This window comes from Emydura macquarii, unplaced genomic scaffold, assembly GCF_026122565.2.
Source record: "Emydura macquarii macquarii isolate MOO-44397 ecotype Brisbane River unplaced genomic scaffold, CSIRO-AGI_Emac_v2 contig_1253, whole genome shotgun sequence".
Classification (NCBI taxonomy): Eukaryota; Metazoa; Chordata; order Testudines; family Chelidae; genus Emydura; species Emydura macquarii.
In genome coordinates, this window is record NW_027131390.1 from 36708272 (window position 1) to 36728863 (window position 20592).

The 20592-nt window shown below is 42.5% G+C and overlaps 1 protein-coding gene across 4 annotated transcripts in view; it reads right to left on the bottom strand.

The window, feature by feature from the left end:
• ENOX2 (ecto-NOX disulfide-thiol exchanger 2) overlaps positions 1–20592 on the bottom strand; it is a 149942-nt gene that overhangs the window by 109384 nt on the left and 19966 nt on the right. The gene's annotated exons all lie outside the window — the stretch shown is intronic.

The window sequence follows — 20592 nt, forward strand, 5'->3', positions numbered from 1 at the left end:
GCGGCAGCGGGGTTACATGGGGGGCAACAATGCCCTCCGCCGAAACCCTGCCGCCATTTGCCCCTTTTCGGCGGCAGGGTTTTCGCGGGGTGGGGAGTGACTTGCGGCGGCGGCGAGGTTTCACGGCGCGGGGGTAGGGGGGGGAGGTTTGGCGGCGGATTCGGCGGTGTGGTACGGCTCGCGTACCACCCAGCCTTCTTCGAAGTACCACCGGTGGTACGCGTACCACCGGTTGAGAACCGCTGATCTAGAGGATGGGGTAGATTGCAACCTCAGCAAGTTTGCAGATGATACTAAGCTAGGGGGAGTGGTAGATACCCTGGAAGGTAGGGATAGGATACAGAAGGACCGAAACAGACTGGAGGATTGGGCCAAAAGAAATCTGATGAGGTTCAACAAGGACAAATGCAGAGTCCTGCACTTAGGAAGGAAGAATCCCATGCACAGCTACAGACTGGGAACGACGAGCTAGGCAGCAGTTCTGCAGAAAAGGACCTGGGGGTTACAGTGAATAAGCTGGATATGAGTCAGCAGTGTGCCCTGGCTATCAAGAAGGCTAATAGCATATTGGCCTGCGTTAGTATGAGCTTTGCCAGCAGATCGAGGGAAGTGATTATTCCCCTCTATTCGGCATTGGTGAGGCCGCATTTGGAGTATTGTGTCCAGTTTTGGGCCCCCCACTACAAAAAGGATGTGGACAAGTTGGAGAGAGTCCAGTGGAGGGCAACAAAAATGATTAGGGAGCTGGAGCACAAGACTTATGAGGAGAGGCTGAGGGAACTAGGCTTGTTCAGTCTACAGAAGAGAAGAATGAGGGGGGATTTGATAGCAGCCTTCAACTACCTGAAAGGAGGTTCCAGGGAGGATGGAGCTAGGCTGTTCTCAGTGGTGGCAGATGACAGGACAAGGAACAATGGTCTCAAATTGCAGTTGGGAAGATCTAGGTCAGACATTAGGAAAAGTTTTTCACTAGGAGGGTGGTGAAGCACTGGAATGGGTTACCTAGAGAGGTGGTGGAATCTCCATCTTTAGAGGTTTTTAAGCTGCAGCTTGACAAAACCCTCGCTGGGATTATTTATCTGAGGTTAGTCCTGCTTTGAGCAGGGGGTTGGACTAGATGACCTCCTGAGGTCCCTTCCAACTCTATGATTCAATGATACCGCATGCCCTGAGGGACCAGTGTATGTAGGATTCTTTCCCTCACTCTATTCTCCAGGGATTTGTCTGATAGCTCTCACTGTAAGCCAGGGTTTGAGTGAGCAGTTCATGCCCTCTGTTGATGAGCTGGAGGTAACGGCGTAAGGAGCTGACTGTATTTGCATAGATACACCTATTTTGCCTAGGTCAGTGGTGCCTAAACTTTTTGCTGGCATAATCCCATTTCCATGAAATATTTCTTCCCCAGACAGCAGGGAAGATGCCATTCTGCTCTACTAAATGGTCTCCTCTGCACAGCATGACCTCATACATATGGTGTGCATGTCCTGCTATGCAGAGGAGATCATTATGTACGGCTAAATGATGTCCTCCATGAACCTTGACCTCGCAAACATCGTATACACGAGGTCATGCTGCATGGAACAAAATGGCACACTACAAACACTTGGGATCACTGGGGATGTGACCCCGCTTGGGGCTATGACCCACAGTCTGGGAAACACTGGCCTAGATGATCAGCAGACATCTTGCTTTGACGAAGTGATCAATTTTCATTGTTTTGGGTTAAAATTCACTTTAGTCTTGAACTTGACTCAATTTAGAGTCCTGGTTTCTGCTCAGTGATCACAAGAGCTGAAATCATTGATAAGCAGGTCTATGGGCTGAACCTTAGACTTGGTGTGGGGACAGTTTTACAGTGAAAGACAGCACAAAACATACAGAAGCAGTTGGGTTCCCCAGTGAAATGTCTAAGAACTGGGCTAAATGATGGAATCTCAGAACACATTACACCAAGAGGCAGAGAAGGCAGCAAGTGGTAAGCAGCAGCAGTGAGAGTGGTGTGGACAGCAGCAGACAATAGTGGTGAGAAGTGATGGCAGCAGAGTCACTGCTCAACATCCCCCATCCGAGGGTGGGAGGTGAACTCACGTGAATTCTGGGACTTTGGACAGCCAACTATGAGCAGGATGCAGTGAGGGAAAGAGGGTGGCATCTTAAAGAGACATTCATCCACCAAACTTTCACACGGCACAGTGGGAAATGAGGCACAGGACACTAACCAAGATACTCTAGGTCAGGTATTTACTATGGTTTGCATATTTTGGAATCACTGTTCTCACAGTATTTTCCCAAATTAATGCTGAGTTCCCTCTTCTTGTTAAAAAAAAGTTTGTTTTTGTTACACACAGACTCAGTGCTTGCAAGTAGGGAAGTACTGCCTCTTATAAGAGTTCAGTGGTGGTGGCGAGTTTTCCCAGATTTCTGGGTGGGAGCTCAAGTCGGTTCTGTTCTGTAATGTGAAGAGGAGCCCCTAGATATTGAGCCAGGCCTTGCTGCTGCTGACATCACCTGGCTACAGGGTTACATCACCATTAATCTGATAATCAACCTGATAATCTGAAAATCTGTTTTCTTTGCACATTTTCAACCCATTATGCATAATGCCACTCTGCAGGCCCACTCTAATTAAATGCACTACCTCTTTGGGACCGGAATGCATCTCCTCCATGTTTTGCAACACCTTCCAATTAAGAGCCATGGAAGTCAGAGATTAGGTCCCATCCATTCTCTCTACCAATACAGGAATGCCCCTTACAACGGGGTTTGGCTTCCTAATGTATTACCCAGTTTTGTTCAATGTAGCATCATTTGCGAATTTACTAGGACTTGCCCATTTGCAGAACTGATAATGCAAGTTTGAGGCCCTTGACAGAGCATTTGTGCTGTTGAGTGTAAACTCTGCTCAGAGAGTCTGCTAAAGGCACTGTCTTTCCCTGTCAGCTAAGGCATTGTATAGATCCAGTGGTGGATAGTGCACTGTCACCACAGAAAAACTCTCTGACATAGCTAGCTAGCTCAAATCCCTCCTTGGCAGTTGGTGTAAGGTTGCCATCAGAATGTGGTCACGTTTTGATTTGATTGGAGGGAGAGAGACTGGCAGGCCAGACATATAGCTCTCAGTTCCAGTGCACTGATGTGGAGCCTCCTTCATTGCAGAGTTCACAAATCCTGAAAAGAGTGAAGCACAAAGTGCACACCCCAGCCTCGAATCTGGGACTACTTCAACAAGTGGCAATGAAGAAGAGTACTTCCTGATGGCCATGTTCTTGCATTGTCTTTTGCAGTAAGGCAACCTAAATGCATTGCACCTCATTTAACATCACCTGCCTTTTTTGGGGGGGGGGGTGGAGGGGGAAGGAAAAGAGTGCCTAATCATCACTCCTTTGCTATGCTCCTAAAGATATTCTAAAGAAACTGTTGTAGAGTCAATTACTCACTTTCAACAAACTTTTGGTTTATTTTAGAAACTTTTTTCCAAAACACCAAATGAGAAATGTTATTCAGAACTTTTACTATTGAGTTGTGGACTAGGTCACAGTTATAGTACAGATTATCTAAAATCTTCCTCCTTGGGATTCACCAACCATCCAATGTGTACACACACATCCCACCTACTCAGTGGTGTCTACGCTGAAACCAGAGCCAGGCCAGATGACAGAAAACTCTGCAAAATCTAAACTGTGGAATTGTTCTAGGAACACGACGCACTCATAATAGTACATCAACCAAATGTGGTGTCAAACCAGTTACTGCTCCAAATTATGAAAAAGGAAGTTCTTCCCCCCTTTAAGTTTGTGTCTTCTCCTCACACAATTCCTCCTAGTTACCTCTGCCCAAATCCCAGCAAAGTAACACAAATACAGCACAAACATTACTTATATGAACATACTGAGTAAAGCAGATGTGGTGCAAAACCACATATAATATTCCACAATGTTTGGAATTAAACAACATTAAAGGGGAATGAAGGAGGCAATGTGTGTTCTCTCCACCTCCCAGAGCACACCAGCAATATATGTTCTGTGAACTTTAATACACACAAAAGTAAACAAAGCTAGCGAAGAGCAAATCACTTGCATTATCTAGAATTAAAAGGGAGGGGAGGAAGCAATATGTTTCTTCACCCCACTCCTCCCAAAAGAGTTCATTCGCCAACATCAACTTAAGTACAAGCAGCAATATTTGTTCTGCCAGGACACATGCAAAAAAGTAAAGAGAGGCAAGGGTCTCATTTGGGAATGCCAGAAAGAGCAGTTGCTCTGTCCACACTGTTTGGAAGCAAACAAGCTAGGGCTGGAGACAAGACAGCAAGGTATGCTCTCTCCAAAATTCCCCTCTCAGCTCACCGGCTGCACATGTTCTTTGAACAGTGAACAACTCAGGACAATAAACGAAACTAATAAAGAGCAAAACCACTTTCTCTGTACATAATATTTTGAATGAAACCAAATTACTGGGGCGGGAGGGGGTTCTTCTCACCCTCCCTACCCCTAAGAGGACCTAATGCATGAAAATCCTCAAATTAATCCTAATCCTCCTCTTCCCGACCTCCCCCACTAGTAATGGACTCAGTACTCCAACACACTGCTGCTGATGTCCTCTGCCACACTTAGGGTGAGTTCCTGGGGAAGTCCATGTCTATTCACAAGGATGAATGAAAGCCTCTCCACTGTCATTACCCATAATCGCATGTGAAGGGTAAATGATCAGGGACCTGAAACAGATTGATTTATCTCATCTGGCAGACAAAGCTGGGGTAACTGAGTCCCTTCTGAACGGCCAGGATGGGATCGAAGTAGGGCTCGGTAGAGGCAAAGAAAGGAATCTCTCAGTTGTTTCTGGCATCAGTACCACAAGAACAACACTGACGGCAATGGACAATCCCAAACTCTGGGAGGGGGCTGAGGACTGGGAAGCTGACCACATCATAGCAAAGTCTTCTTTCTGGCTTACTACTGGAAGCTAGTGGTAGCTGGTAGTTCAGAAGATCACCAGGAGCCAGACGGACCCCAGGACAGGGACGAGGTAAATGCTGGCCTAAGGGAAAAACCCAAACTGTGATCTGATCTACGAGAGCTAGTACAAGTCAGGTCCCCAAGAAACCCCAGCATAGATTTCAGTGTACAATTAGACAAAGCTGCTCCCCAGTGAGGCTCTTTGCAGAGCTTGACAAACTTCAACATTGTTTACGTGGAACAGAGTCAACAGAGACAGAGCCTCTGCGTCAGACTGATCTGGACACCTTGGCCTCTTGGCCAACGTGGACTTCATCTTCCCGCTATGCTGTATTCCAACTTCTTCATTTACAAGAGTTTACGGGCGACTGGAATCTTGGCAACAATTCCAAGCTAAACCATGCATAGTCTGGACAGGTGGCCGGCTACTATTTCAGCCCCTATTGCGTATAACAAGTGTTTGATTTCAACACACACTTAAAAAGCCTACAAGTTTGAACTCCGGTATTCCTATTGTGAGGGTTAAATATCACCATATAAACATCTGAAACCTCATTATAAATACCTGAGCTTTGACAGGTCATGAAATTCATAAGCAATAATATGTTATTTATAAATGCAAATGATTTGCAAACTCTGGGCTAAAGGAAGCAGTGCCTTTTCCTTGTGCAGAAGAGGGATGATCTTTGGTTTAGTGCATAAAAACTACAGTTAACTAAGAAAATAATTTATTGCAGTAGCATCCAGAAGCTCCAGTCAGGATTGGGACCCCACCGTCCTAGATTCTCTTCCATGTGTTTGTATAGCGAGTTCCCACCTTGCATAATAATGTCATTTTTGCATTAGGTCACCATATTTCATAACGAACATTTTCCAATGCCTGTGTGAAAATGGCAAACGGAGCTTGCAGAGACAGAATATTTTATTTCAAAACAACTCAACCTGTCTGATGCCCATGTGTCTCATATGGTGGGCTCGTATTCTTTGCAGAAGTCTACTCTTCTTTTGGGCTGTGGCACCTGCACTAAAAATACCAGGGAATTCTCCCATCACTGGGGCAGCTCCAATTTAACATTAGTGGGAGCTTTTGAGCAGAATATCCCTCCTATGTGTGGACCATCATCTAGATAGTGAGCACCAGGCACAGCAATTTTACAAAATGTGTACAGAATGGGAGAATCCTTGCTGGGAAGCAGTGACTCTGGAAAAACACTTGTGGGTGTCATAGCTGATAATCAGCTGAACATAAGCTCCCAGTGTGTGCAGGGCTAATGCAATTCCAGGATGCATAAACAGGGGTATCTCAAGTAGGAGTGGCTAGGTTATATATATACCTCTGTATTTGGCACTGGTGTGACCACTGTTGGAATACTGCGTCTAGTTCTGATATCCACAATTCAAGAAGGATGTTGATAAATAGGTAAAGGTTCAGAGAAGAGCCACGAGAATGATTAAAAGCTTGGAAAACATGACTTCCAGTGACAGACTCAAGGAACTCAATCTATTTAGTTTAACAAAGAGAAGATTAAGAGGTCACGATCACAGTTTATAAGTACCTACACAGAGAACAAATATTTGAAATGAGTTCGTCAGTATAGCAGATCCCAAGGCTGGAAAAGCTGAAGCTAAGCAAATTCTAACTGGAAATAAAGCACAAATTTTCAACAATATGGGTAATTAACCATTGAAACAACATTCCAGGGGTTGTGGGGGATTCTCCATCACTGCCAGTTTTTAAATCTGGATTGGATGTTGTTCTAAAAGATCTCATCTATTTCAAATAGGAACAATTTTGGAAAAGTTCTATGGGTATGTTACGCAGAAAGTTAGACTAGATGACCACAGTGTTCCCCTCTGGCTTTAGAGCCAAGGAATAAGTTTTTTCTGACTACAGGGCTTAGTGTCACCCGTGGCAACACTGGCCATTCTTCTCTTAATGCCTTTTCCAGAAGCTTGTGACTTTCTCAAGAGGTTTCCTTTCAAGCAGAAATTACTCATGATTACTCTCAGTTCAAAGGTGGAATCTCTTTTGGAAGCCAGAGAACAAAGTCCAGAGGATTTATGGAATTATGTAAGCATTAAAAAGAGCTTAACTTTTAAAAAAAATATTCAGTATTTTTTCCCTCACAGAGAACTCAGAAACAGCAGCTTTGTTTCAGAAGTTCAGACTCTGCCTTCATATAGCCCTCCATGAAGGATACATTCTTTGCCAATTGAATAAGCTGGGTTTTAATATTACAAAATTACTAATGTGTGAAAATGACATTCAGTGCACGGTACACCACTTTCCTTACATAAAAAAGAATGTGCAAAAGCAGCAATGCATCTCTCTCAAAATGCATCCATTGACAGGGAGGACAAGAGGACACAACAAGACTTTGACTGTTTGGTGCTAATCAAGACCCCCTCCACATCCTGTCTTGACCTGTGACCCACTAACGCCACCAGCACCTCCACCACCACCACCATGATTCATGAATAGGTTTGGAAGGATTAAATTTTTCTTGGTAAATAACTGAAATTTACAGATAGGCGAAGTAAATAACATGAAAACAGTTTGATTTATGGATATTTACTTTTTGTATTTTAATATGTCATGTTGACAATTTTGTGTTTTAATGGTCATAAAATGTTAACTTTTTTTAATCTCAATGTCTCCTGTCATTATATAATTTGTCTGAGCCCCTAAAATTTCCCACCACTCTGAAAATTTATATCAATAAAAATCAGAAAAAAATGCTTAATGCCATAATTTCGTGCAACTGAAAATTTAAATGGATAAAAATAGAAAAAATGCTTTAAAACAAACATTGATATTATCTATCAAAATTATGTAAAAAAAAAAAAAATCAAATTCTGCCAAGCATGTTCACAAATGTGCTCTGACCGGGCCCAGAGTACCCAAACTACCACTGCAGCTGTCTCCTGTAGCTCAGACCTCACCCTCCAGACAAAGCTGGGGCTTCTGCTCCATGTGGCACTGGGGGAGTCTGCTGGGGAGCTCCATAATGTCCAAGTTAGGAGGTTCCCTGGTTAGGACACACAGATTCCTAGAATTTAACGCAAGAAAGGCTCATAGACACTCAGATATTACTAGTGACATAGTACTAAATATTATAGTCCTGGAGCACTGGCTCTCCCTTTCACTCTCCTCCTCACACCTGCCCTCTGCACCTCCTCTCCCCACCTTTAACCTGCCTCTTGCCCTTCCCCTCTGCCCTCTACTCTCCTCCTTCCCTTGCTTGTCTCCTCACTTCACACTAACCCCTGCCCCTCCTCATACCCACCTCACACACTCCGCTCTACTTGCCCCTCGGCTGGTGAAAATATTCTTTGAAGGAGCTGAGTAAAATTATCAAATCCCAGTCTCAGATAAAGGGGGGTTTTGACATTACCAAGGCACAGACCTGGCTGATTAACAGCTGGGTCCCCTCAATCCTCCAACCTGGGGTGCCATTTACACTGCTTTGCTATGAGAGCCACCACTCCTAGTCTGCCCACACAGCCCCCAGCACATAAATCACTCCCAGCTATAATGTAGGAGTATGACAGCCACCCACTCTTGAATTACACTGCAGAGCAATACCAGCAAATTCCCAGTCCCAGACCTTCCCCCAGAAATGTGTCTTGTACTGCCCAGCTCTCTTCTGGACAATACAAACTCATATATAGTCTCATTTTATCAACAGAAAATGATATGCACAAATCTTGTTATTCCAAATGGAGTTTCCCAAACACAGTAGCTTAGATAAAACAATGAAACAACCGATTAACTACAGAAAGATAGATTTTAAGTGACCACAAGTAATGAAGCATTAAAGTCCATATTGGTTACAAAAGAAAATAAAGTAAAATGCAACTAATACCTAATTTAACAAGCTAAGTGAATTCAAAGCGAAGTTTTTCTCACCACATGTTCCAACAGTCTTACGGGCTGAATCTCTTTCAATCACAATCTCTCCCCCAGTCCAATGCTGCTTTCTTTCATAACAGTGCAGAACTGGAAGGGACCTAGAAAGGTCTTCTAGTCCAGTCTCCTGCACTCAAGGCAGGACTAAGTATTATCTAGACGAGGGGTGGCCAAACCGTGGCTCATGAACCGCATGCGGCTCTTTTACAGTTAAAGTGCAGTTCACGGAGCCCCCAAGGTTGTTAAAAATACCTTGTTTGTTAGTTGGCAAATGTTATGTTAAAACAATCACATTGTTGACTTGGTTTGTATTTATACCCCTTCCTCCCTCAACCCTTTCTCTAGTTAGATTGTAAGCTCTTCAGGGCAGGAACCTATTCTAGATTTGTGCAGTGTTTAGCACAATGGGGTCTCAATCTCAGGGCTTGTCTACACCTGAATTGCTATAGTGGCACCGCTGCAACTGCGTTACTATAGCATTTCAGTGTGGACACGATCTTTCCCAATGAGAGGGGTTTTCCCATCAGCATAGGTAATCCGCTACCCCAAGAGGCAATAGCTAAGTCAATGAAACAATTTTTCTGTCAACCTAGTGCTGTCTACACTGGGGATAGCATCTATCCTCCCTGAGAGTAGCAGGTGGCTTCAATCCCAACTGAAACAATGGGAAATGGCAGCTATCATTACTAAATGCACCCCATCACAGCAGTGAGATAGTGGCCATTTTACTGAGGGCATGAGAAGTGTCAATATCATTGCAAGTTATAGGAACTGGCAGCCATTATGAGTAAGGGGAAACTCTATTGAAGTCAGATTCTGTTGGACCCCTGTGATTATCTACTTCAGTGGTTTTCAACCAGGGGTATGTGTACCCATGAGGGTATGCAGAGGTCTTCTGGGGGTACATCAACTCATCTAGAAATTTGCCTAATTTTACAAAAGGCTACATAAAAAGTATTAGTGAAGTCAGTACAATTAAAATTTCACACGACTTGTTTATACTGCTCTATATGTTATACACTGAAATGTAAGCAAAATATTTCTATTCCAATTGATTTCATTTATAATTATATGGTAAAAATGAGAAAGTAAGCAATTTTTCAGTAATAGTGTGTTGTAACACTTGTATTTTTATGTCTGATTTTGGAAGCAAGTAGTTTTTAAGTGAGGTGAAACTTGGGGTATGTAAGACAAATCAGACGCCTGAAAGGGGTACAGTAATCTGGAAAGGTTGAGAGACATTGATCTACTCTGACAATATGTATAGCACAGATCGTAGAATTTCCCCAAAATAATTTCTAGAGCAGATCTCAATTTAAAAATTGTCAGTGATGGAGAATCCACCATGACCCTTGGTAAATTGTTTCACTAGTTAATTACTCTTACTGTTAAAAATGTAATGCCTTATTTCAGAAATCCAGTCTGAAATAAGCATAAATTAGTAAGCAATGGGAAAGATAGGGAAAAGGCGCTATTCAACAATTTTGCTTAATTACAACCTAATTCCTTTAAGTATACATTTAAAGGTATCAGGTAGTGACTTAACCATAAGGAAAAACTGAAGGATAATCACATACCTGCCATTTGTTAGCAAAGGCAATTTGACCTTTCTGCCAGACACTGGAAATTTCTAAAAGGCCTCATTTTAAAGTTAATGTCAATCTTTACTCACAGATTTAGTGCTGTAAATTTGAAGAAGATGCACTGAATTCTTCATACAAAGGCAGGCTGAATCCCTGTTTTAAGTGAAATGTTTAAACAAATCTTAGCACAGCGGGCTCTACTGCATTCCTAGAATGTTCAGAATTGTGATGTATTAATATAGAGCTGTCACCGATGCTGTAAAAACAGCTTTTATAACCTAATACACACTTATTTGTCAAAATGCTAGAAACCGAGCTGCATCACAATGCATCAGATCGCTGCAACAAGCAAGCCAATCTTTTAGCATTTCCCCATATTTAGTGATGCAGCATGCAACTTAGGAGCAGGTGGCTCAGTGATCAATAATACCACCAACAGCAAGAAAAGTGACACTAGTATAGCACACAGACGTCCCAGGACAAGGAGGGAGACTTGCCTATGTCCTTTCTCCAGGCCTCCCAACCTGTGTATCACCAGGAGGAAAACAGCACTTCACAGAATGGGAGGGAGGCAGCAGCATTTCCTAACACAGGGATTCAGGAAAGTTGCCAGAATGTTAGTGGCAGAGTCCTCCTGCTCCCTTTCTTTTGCAGAGCTGGGAAAAATGCACCCCAGCTTACAGCTGCTGCACTCCCATTCCTGATAACATAATATATCTTCATTATATCTACATATCTTCGTTCAAAGAGCAGCATGGCATTGTTTCCTCACAGAACAGTCAGATTCAGCCTAGCTCACAGGGAAGAAGGGCTGAGGAAACCATAAATGTGGACAGACAGAAAAACTACGGACCACAAGACAACACACACAGAACACAACGTTCTGTCAACAGTAAAATTGCAAGAATGCGACAAACCACTCTCAATCCCTCTCCCGATCCCACTGTGGACTCTAAGTGTATGTCTACACAGCACAATAAGCCCAGGTCTGTGAGACCCTCACCTGCAGATTCAGTGTTTCCATAAGCATCCACGCTATCAGAAACCCAAGTATCACAACTGTGCTGGCATGTCCATGCTGCATTATGCAAACTCAAGTCAGAAATTGGCTTCTGTGGGCGTACACCATGATATTCCAGACAGCTGTGAGACAGCTCATATGCACAAGGGCTGCTCCTTGAGTTTGCAGTTAATAGCCCCAGCTAGTCTCTTCTGCTCCAGTGACATTCAGTACAGCCTAACAGTCTCCCAGTCTCGAGTGGCTAGCCCACTACAAAAAATAATGTTCCCTCTTTTGACATTCACACCTTCTCATCAACTGTTGTGAATAGCCTCATCCACTCTGATTGAATTAACCTCGTTAACACTGGCCCTCCTCACCGTGATATAACTCACCCATCCTTGCATGTGTATATATACACCTACCAAACTGAAATTTCCACTTCATGCATCCGACGAAGTGGGTTTCTGCCCACGAAAGCTTATGCCCAAATAAATTTGTTAGTTTTTAAGATGTCACAGGACTCTCGCTGTTTTGCTAAAAACAGACTAACACTGCTACCCCTCTGGAACTCAAATAATGATCATAAGACTCATGAGAGTTGGCAACACGAAACACCCCTAGTCGAGGTGTTTTTTCTTGTCAGTATAACTGCAACTATGCTAGAGCTTTTGCGGATATAGTTATGTCTGTTAGGGCTGCAATTTTTTCATTCCTAACAGACATAGCTATGCTGGCAAAAGTTTTAAGTGTAGATCAGGCCTTAATGAAACAAGCTAACCAATGCAGAAAAGAGAAGGAAGCCTGTGGTGTAAATGTAAATCAGTTAGATACACAGACACTGTACACAAGTCTATTGTTCTAACCAAACAATTCAATTAATCAACTGCTCAGCTAGACAGTTGGTTTACTATATTGCTCTGTAACAGTAATCTTGAAACACTGACTCAGATCCCTGCACTTCATCTCCCCAATATCCAATTAGCAGAGAGAGAAAAATCAATGCACATATTCAAATCTAAATATCAACTGACTGTCACTCAGTGAAAACAGAAATGGGTCCAATTCCTTCTTTTACTCTTATCAACTTGATTTATTTGAACACAAACTTCCAAAAAGAATACCCTGTAGAAGTAATGATACTGCACATTGGCAGGGGTGGGTGGGAGATGAACTTGCCCAGTCTTTACTAGAATATATACATATATGCCTTTTTTTTTTTAAACACACTTTTGCCAACGATGAGTAATATCCACCAGCCTGAACAATAAGCCTTCTAGTCTTTGTTCTGGCATTACAAATATTTCTAAAAATGCAACAATGTCTGCATTTAGAAATGTCAAGGAAATCTTGAATATTCATTACACGAGGTGACATTTTGCTGATATTTAATTGGTTTCACTTATGTCTAACTCCATGAAATAACTTGATACCAAAAGATGTTCAGCTTCTCTGTAACCATTTTGCTAGCAATTTATTTCTTTTTTATTTCTGCCAGTAGGGAAAGAACTACCTGATATTTCTCTGTTTAAATGCCATTCATTTCAAAATTTAATAGATAAGAAAATGTTAAAAAGTTGCTATTCTGAATTCACTTTAAATAGCCATTCTAAAGTGCATTCCTAATCCATAGCAATAAATCAGAAAATGCAGAGTGAAGAAACATGAGCGACAGACAGACAAATAGCAAGTGCTTGAAAATTGCTTTTCAACGCAAGCTCCCCAGGCTATCACCTAGTAGTAGTTGCAGACCTCAGACATGTGCAATTCAAGGCAGGAAATGCATGCATCAAGGCATCAGGATTATCAATTCAAAATACACAGAAATCTGCTAGAACCACTGTAGATAAGGTCTGCATAAAACATGACTGACGCTATCAAGCCAATATAACCCTCTAACAAGGATCACCTGGAGAACCACAGAGAAATGCACTTTCAGGGAAAAAATAGAAAAAGTGCATACTATACCTGTATACTGAACGAGGAACATTGCAAAGATGCTGCTGGCAAAATTCCTCCACAGATCCTACACTCCGTTATCCTGCCACTCCCAACTCCACAATAAAAGAAAAAAGACCACAACAGTTCAGCTCACATAGGATGCTCTTGTTGAGTTCAGTTACTTGTATGGAGCTTAGCTTCAGGAAACCAGAGCAAATGAAGGCTCCTAATGCTAGTACAACTGACACTACACTTACACAAAAGGCAGCAGTGGAAAATCCAGGAATCGCGAGGGTGAGGGATTGAACTGGCTTTTATGAATTGCTGCCGCTGCTGCATGTGTTACCATCAGTCTCCAGTGACTGACACTTACAGGCTGACTCTTGGATGTGGGGGAAAGACTGAAGAGCAGGTAGAGACGCAATTAGCAGCATGTTCATCTGTGAATTGGTAAGAGATTTCGTACATCAGTGACTTGAACAGCAGCATGCAGCTAACAAATCTGAACTTCACAACATGCATGCCTTGCAAGCTGCTGACTTAGCACAGAGAGCAGCTAAGCACCAGTAATGCCTAGACACTTACAGGTGACAGAAAGCACAGCATTCCTTTTGTTCTGAAAATTCACATTCCAAAAGAACATCTCCTAATTTCCCAAAAAGTAGTTATTTTTAAAAGGTTCCAGTATAGATATAAAAAAAATTCTACTAAAAAGCACCTCTTCTGACTGAAAGGAGGAAAGAGGAATGGTCAGGACTTAGTGTTTACTGGAAAAGATTTAAATAAACAAGAGAGTAACAAAAGCAAGAAAAACTTAAAAAAAACTCATCAACACACATCTAAAATATTTGCAGAGCTCCAAACTTTTTTATATAGCCACAAATAAAAACTATTTTAAAAGGGGATTGAGGTTGGGGGAAATGTCACATGCAAACCTTTAAGACAAGAACATGGCAGGTTACAGGACTCCATTTACCTATACCCTAATGCCCACACAGCATGGGATTTCTCTTCTATTCCAGTTTCAAAGGCAAAAAAACTCCAAGAAATATAAGGATTTTTCAGTTCCTACAACTAACAATGGAAACCAGAACCAAAGCCAACAGAGATTTTTTTTAGTCACATACAATCACATAAATCCATAGACTTAGGAGTTTAGAATAGAGCTGATAGCTGCAGTCAGCAATAGTGGCAAAAGTGCCCATGTCTTTGGGGGCTTCAACATCCACATCAACAAGTACTCTGACGCAAAAGCCCAAAAACTCTTTGCCTCTCTTGCCTCTTTAGGCATTTCACAGGTCATTTTCGGTCCAACCAACAGAGCAATTAGAAATGATCTTGGATCTAGATGTGAAAATAGAAGTCACCACAATCCAACCACGGTCTTGAACAGATTATCACCTCATTCAGATAATGGTTAGAGCGCTCCCTGCCTCCAGACAACACGAAGAGCACACAACTAGAGCTAGGCAAAAAGTTTCACAAACAACTTTTTTCTGGGAAGGGGGAGGGGAGAAGCAGATTCAGCAACACTGATAAGGTTTTGTGAATTAGTGTCAATTTCACCCTCATTTTGGAAAAAAATCTAAACATTTCATTTTTCAATTTGAAATGGCTTTTTGTTTCACAGTTACCTTTAATTTTGTTTTTAAAATGCAATATTTCCAGACACCCAGCGGCAAAGGGAAACACCAGAGATACTCTCAGGAATATGGTATGTTACAGAGCGTATCTGCAATCCCCCACAAGGTACGCCCAATGGTCCTCCAAGACAACACCTCTACTCTCATGGACCAATGGAGACGGACAGTCACCTACAGCAGGAACAGAGAGGCTTGCTTTACCAAGTAAACCAGTCATGGCAAAGCTCTTGGCCCCCTTTATTAAATAAACCTTTACTTGAGATTCTAAAAATATTATGTCTCTCTGCCTCTCCCTTGGGCTACCATTCCCCACAGCAGCCTCCGTTGCCCTGACAACAGTCTGTGCATGCTGCTGAGCACTCTGCAGCACAGAAGGCTTGTTCCTGTAGCCAATCTAGCGCTGCAGCAAGCTCACGTTTAACGCCCACTCTGGCTAGGAAAGGGACATGGCATGTAAAGCTACCTCTAGGATTTATAGACAGTTTTAAATCATTTGGTTGGTAATGTATGTGCTTTCCAGAATAGCTTCAGCCTTCAGGGGGTAAGGGAGCGTGCACAACTGTAACAGACCAACATTTATGAGAGAGAGTGCATGAGGAAATCTCTCATCCAACAAAAGAGGTGACCTCACCCACCTTGTTTCTCTAGTATCCTGGAACCAGCACAGCTACAAGGCATTCAGAACCATCCTCCATGAGAGACAGTTGTGCACAGCGCCCTCCAATGGCTGGCCTGCGTACCCACCAACATACAGCCAAGGACATGCCTAGGAAGATGAGCAATTGCTCCCCAAGCAATTTACAAGAACATAGATTTTTAGGAAACCAGGCAATCAGAAATCAGTGACACACAGGACTGAGCAAAGATACTTGTGAGTATCTCCTCTCTTCTTACACCAATCTAACTCCACTGACCACAGCAGAATCACTCCTGATTTCGAATCAGGCCCCTTGGCTCTTTCTATCACCAGAGTTTTCAGAAGGGCTCAGTCAGCACCAACTGGAGCTGGATTTTCAGGACAACTAGACTCCTAGTGAGGCTCTTGTGGGTGCTGAGCACTTCAAAACACAGTCCCACGTCTCACTCACACTTGTGCACAAGTGTCCCCTCCCCTACTCCAGCTGCTGGTTTGGGGTTGTGGTTTTTTTGGGTTTGTTTGGGGTTTTTTAAATATGCAGAGCAGAGCAGCGCCGGCAGGGCAGCTGTTAGGCCAGCCTAACCAACACCTGCTAGCTTACCTGTACCTAAGGGAGGTCTACATTGAAAGTGGCTGGTGCTACCACCACACCCTCTACACAGTTCTGAAAATGCAACTGTGCTGATCATCACTCAGCCCACACCCCTAACCACCCTTTATAGCATGCAAAATACAATCATGTTCAGGCACCTGGGGTGTGCCCAGCTATCACTTTGAGAGGAGGGGTGCTGCTTCTTTTTGTTACTCCCATATAGGCAGGTCAGAGAAGCTGTACTGGTAGCCCCCAGCTACAGAGAACCCATTTATGGAATATATACAGCATACTGGCAATTTTTAGCAGGAGAGCAGAGCATCGGACCTTTAGCTGAAGCACTTTTTGAATTTAAGATAGAGAAATGACAGTATTGAAAATATTAAATTTGCTATATTTTTTTCCAGTTGATTTTTTTTCCCATAGAGTCACAGAGGTTAAGGCCAGAAGGGATCATCTAGTCTGACCTCATGTATATCACCACCAACACCCACACGCTAAACCCAACAGCCAAAATTAGACTGAGGTATCACAGTGCACAGGCAACCAAACGATTATGTGCCACAGGGAGAGAATAGGAAAGATAGAGGGGCACTAATGCCCAAGACCGTAATACCCAGATAATTCCAGAAAGTGACACCCACCACCCCATGCTGCCGAGGAAGGCCAAAAAAAAAAAACAAAAAAAAAAACACCTGTGTCACTGCCAATCTGACCTGGAGGAAAATTCTTTCGCAATCCCACAATCAGTTAAACCATGAGAGCTAATGCCCAGTGCCACACTTCAGAGCACTGGCCCACCCTGTCCAGTGTCCTATCTCCAGCCACCTCTCTCTCTGTTGCTTCAGAGTAAGGAGACGAAAAAATACCCCAAGTGCATTGGGGGCAGAAATCCTTTCCTAATCTCTGCAGATGACCAGCTGAAGGCCTGAAGCATGAGCTTTCAGGAACATGACAAACTAGAAAGGGCTGCCAAACTCTGCCCTAACCATCACAACCAACCCAGTCATACAATCCAACCCATAAATTTGTCCATCTCTCAAAACTAATTAAGTTGTTTGCCCCCATAACTCTTTATTAGGAGGCTGTTCCAGAACCTCACTGCTCTGGCTGTTAGAAACCTTCTAATTTCCAGTCTGAATTTCTTCATGGCCAATTTATACCCATTTGTTCTAATGTCAACGTTGTCCTTTAGTTTAAATAGCTCTTCACCCTCCCTGGTATTTACCCTCCTAATATATTTATAGAGATCAGATCTCCTCTTAGGCTTTCTTTTTCCTAGGCTAGACAAATCAAGTTCTTCCAGTGTCCTCTCATAAAATAGGCTCTCCATTTTCTTGATCATCCAGTTAGCTCTTTTCTACACCTTTATGCATCAACCACATTTTGTTTCTGGTCAGTTTTACTGCTTTGTTGATGATTAGCTGTACTTCCACAGCGTGCCCAACTCCCAAGATTTTATCTCTAGGTCTATAGTATTTGGTGTTCAGAACGTCCCAGCTGCTAGAATCAAGGAAGTGCATGAGCAAAGAGTTTTTTACACCTTTGCACTTAGCACGAGCATGACCACTGCTGGAGTACTTTGTTCAGTTCTGGCACACACAATTCAAGAAGGATGTTGATAAATTGGAGAGTGTTCAGAGAAGAGCAACAAGAATGGTTAAAGGATTAGAAAACATGCCTTAGTGAGAAATGCAAGGAGCTCAATCAATTTAACTTAATGAAGAGAAAATTAACAGGTGACTTGATTACAGCATAAGTGTCTCTAGATGGCAAACAAATATTTGATATTGGGTTCTTCAGTCTAGCAGAGACAGATTACAGGGTGGATAAAAATCAATGTTTTTTTTAAAAAAATCAAAAAAATTGTTTTTTTAAAAATCAAATCAGATTTCTTTTTATTTTTTAAAAATCAGTAAAATACTAAATTTCTCCTTTAAAAAATAATTGTTACAATTAAATCTCATCACAAACATGTTAAACCTACACCTACAGTCTCATAAAAATGAATTAATGGCTCTAGTCTGTCCAGCCTAACTACCAGCTCTTGCTTCTTGAAAGTTTTGGGCTTTCAGTTTCTGTTTCTCAGCAGACTAAAATCACATGTGCAAAGACAGACAGAGGCTGGATAGGATTGTTGTTGTTCTGTGCTTATGTGGTGGTGGAGCTGGACCAAGCAATGCAGATGAGTTAGTTAGGACACTGTTTTAAAGACAGAGACAAAGGACGGAGGCAGAGTAGAAAGGAACAGTAGAGTGGACTGGAAAGAAAAAGGGAAGACATTATTCAGTACACACAGCTTCCCATATTCCCCCACACTTTTGCCACAGAAAAACTGTCTGGGCATAAGAGAGACCCTATCCGGGAATATTTTGAAGAAATTCGCTCCCTGTGTAAAAAAGGAAAATGTGTCAAGTGTAAACAGTGCAAGAAGGAGATGCAGGGCCTAGCTGCAAAAATGAAACATCAAAATGAAAACTGCTTATTGGGAAAAAATGGATGTGGATGAAGATATGGATGAAGATATGGATATGTCTGAAGAACAGTGTGGATCAACTGGTTAGTAACTTAAATAATTCACTTTGCAATGCATCATTCTTCAAGACTCTCTCTATACCTTTTAGTATAAGTGTGATTTAACAAGTAAATTCCCAAGCTGTTTGTATGTTGGATGTTGCCAGAAAAAAAGTTTAAACAAGCCATAAGGATTAGCTGAACTAATTAGTTAACTAGATTTAGAATCTACCACCCAAGTATATGATACAGAAAGCTGCAGTAAGAGAAATCTAGAGTTGCCAGTTGCCACTGGGTATCATTTTCTTATTGTATATTACATAATACATGCCCCTTATTTTGGAACATCATGGGCACAGACCATAATGGTGATGCCATAAGTCTATTCCCTATTTTACTTCAGCATAACTCAGCTTTCCCAAGGGAACCCCATCTTATACTTGTTTTCCTCAAAAAACAAGTGCCAGTGAGTTCTATGAGGCTTACTCCAAAATTAAGTGCACTCTAAATGCAGTCAGTCTTAGCTTATTTGGTAATTTGGAATCGGATCTGCATCCTTGCTGAAAAAAATGTAAATGATTAACTGAATATTAGAGTGAAAAGAACTGAGAAGAACAACTATTCAAAATCATTTTTTAATTCTGTTTCAGGATCCCATTTAAGCATAAGAGACTTTGACTGTGACTATCTATCTGCAACAACTTCAGAGTCATCCATTGGTACCTTTAGCAGCAGTGCTGCAACTAAACGTATTTCAGACAACAAAGTATCAGTAGCAAGCAAAAGATTTCAATAATCCAGTAAAACCACCATCATGGATGGGTTTTAGTAAGGACCAGCAAATACCAACAAGACACCATAGACGAAAAGATTGCTCAGTTCATTTATGCCACAAATTCTCCTTTTTGCATTGTTAACAATAAAAACACTTAATTGACATGGTTGAGTCCTTATGACCAAGCTACACTCCACCTGCTAGAGCAGACATTGGTGAAAGATTGCTTGATACAGTGTATGAGAAGGAACTTGAACAGTGTGCAAGAAATACTGAGGAGAAATTTGCCAGTTTAAGCCTTGATGGGTGGAGCAATGTACACAATGATCCAGTAACGTGTGTGAGACAACAGAAGATGGGGTTGCATATCTTTCAGAAAAATAAGGTTACTTACCAGTAACAGAAGTTCTTCAAGATGTATTCCTCATGTCCATTTCACTATAGGTGAGTGCACACCACCGTGAATGGTTCCAGGACCTTTTCTCCCTTTAGCAGATTCCGTAGGGCCAGCTCTGTTGCCCCCTGGAGTCCCACACACATGCCACGGTATATGAGGCACTGCCAACCCTAAACCCCCTTAGTCCCCTCCCTTCTTTCTGCCAACTCCGGCAGTGGGGACAGGGGGATGGGTTGTGGAATGGACATGAGCAACACATCTCAAAGAACAGCAGTTACTGGTAAGTAACCTTGTTTTCTTCATCGAGTGATTGCTCATGTCCACTCTACTATAGGTGATTAACAAGCCATACCTTTGGTGATGGGGCGGAGTTACCTGTGAGCTGCCCTCAGTACAGCTCTGCCAAATCCAGTGTCCTCTCTCGCCTGCTGGACGATGGCATAGTGGGCCGCAAAGGTATGCACAGACGACCAGGTAGCAGCTTTGCAGATGTCCTGCAGGGGCACTCTCTCCAGGAAGGCTGTAGATGAGGCCTGAGCTCTGGTTGAGTGCGCTGTGATGGCTCCCGGAAACGGCATCCTTGCCTGCTTGTAGCAGCACTTGATGATTGATGTAATCCACGAGGAGATGCGCTGGGTGGAGAAA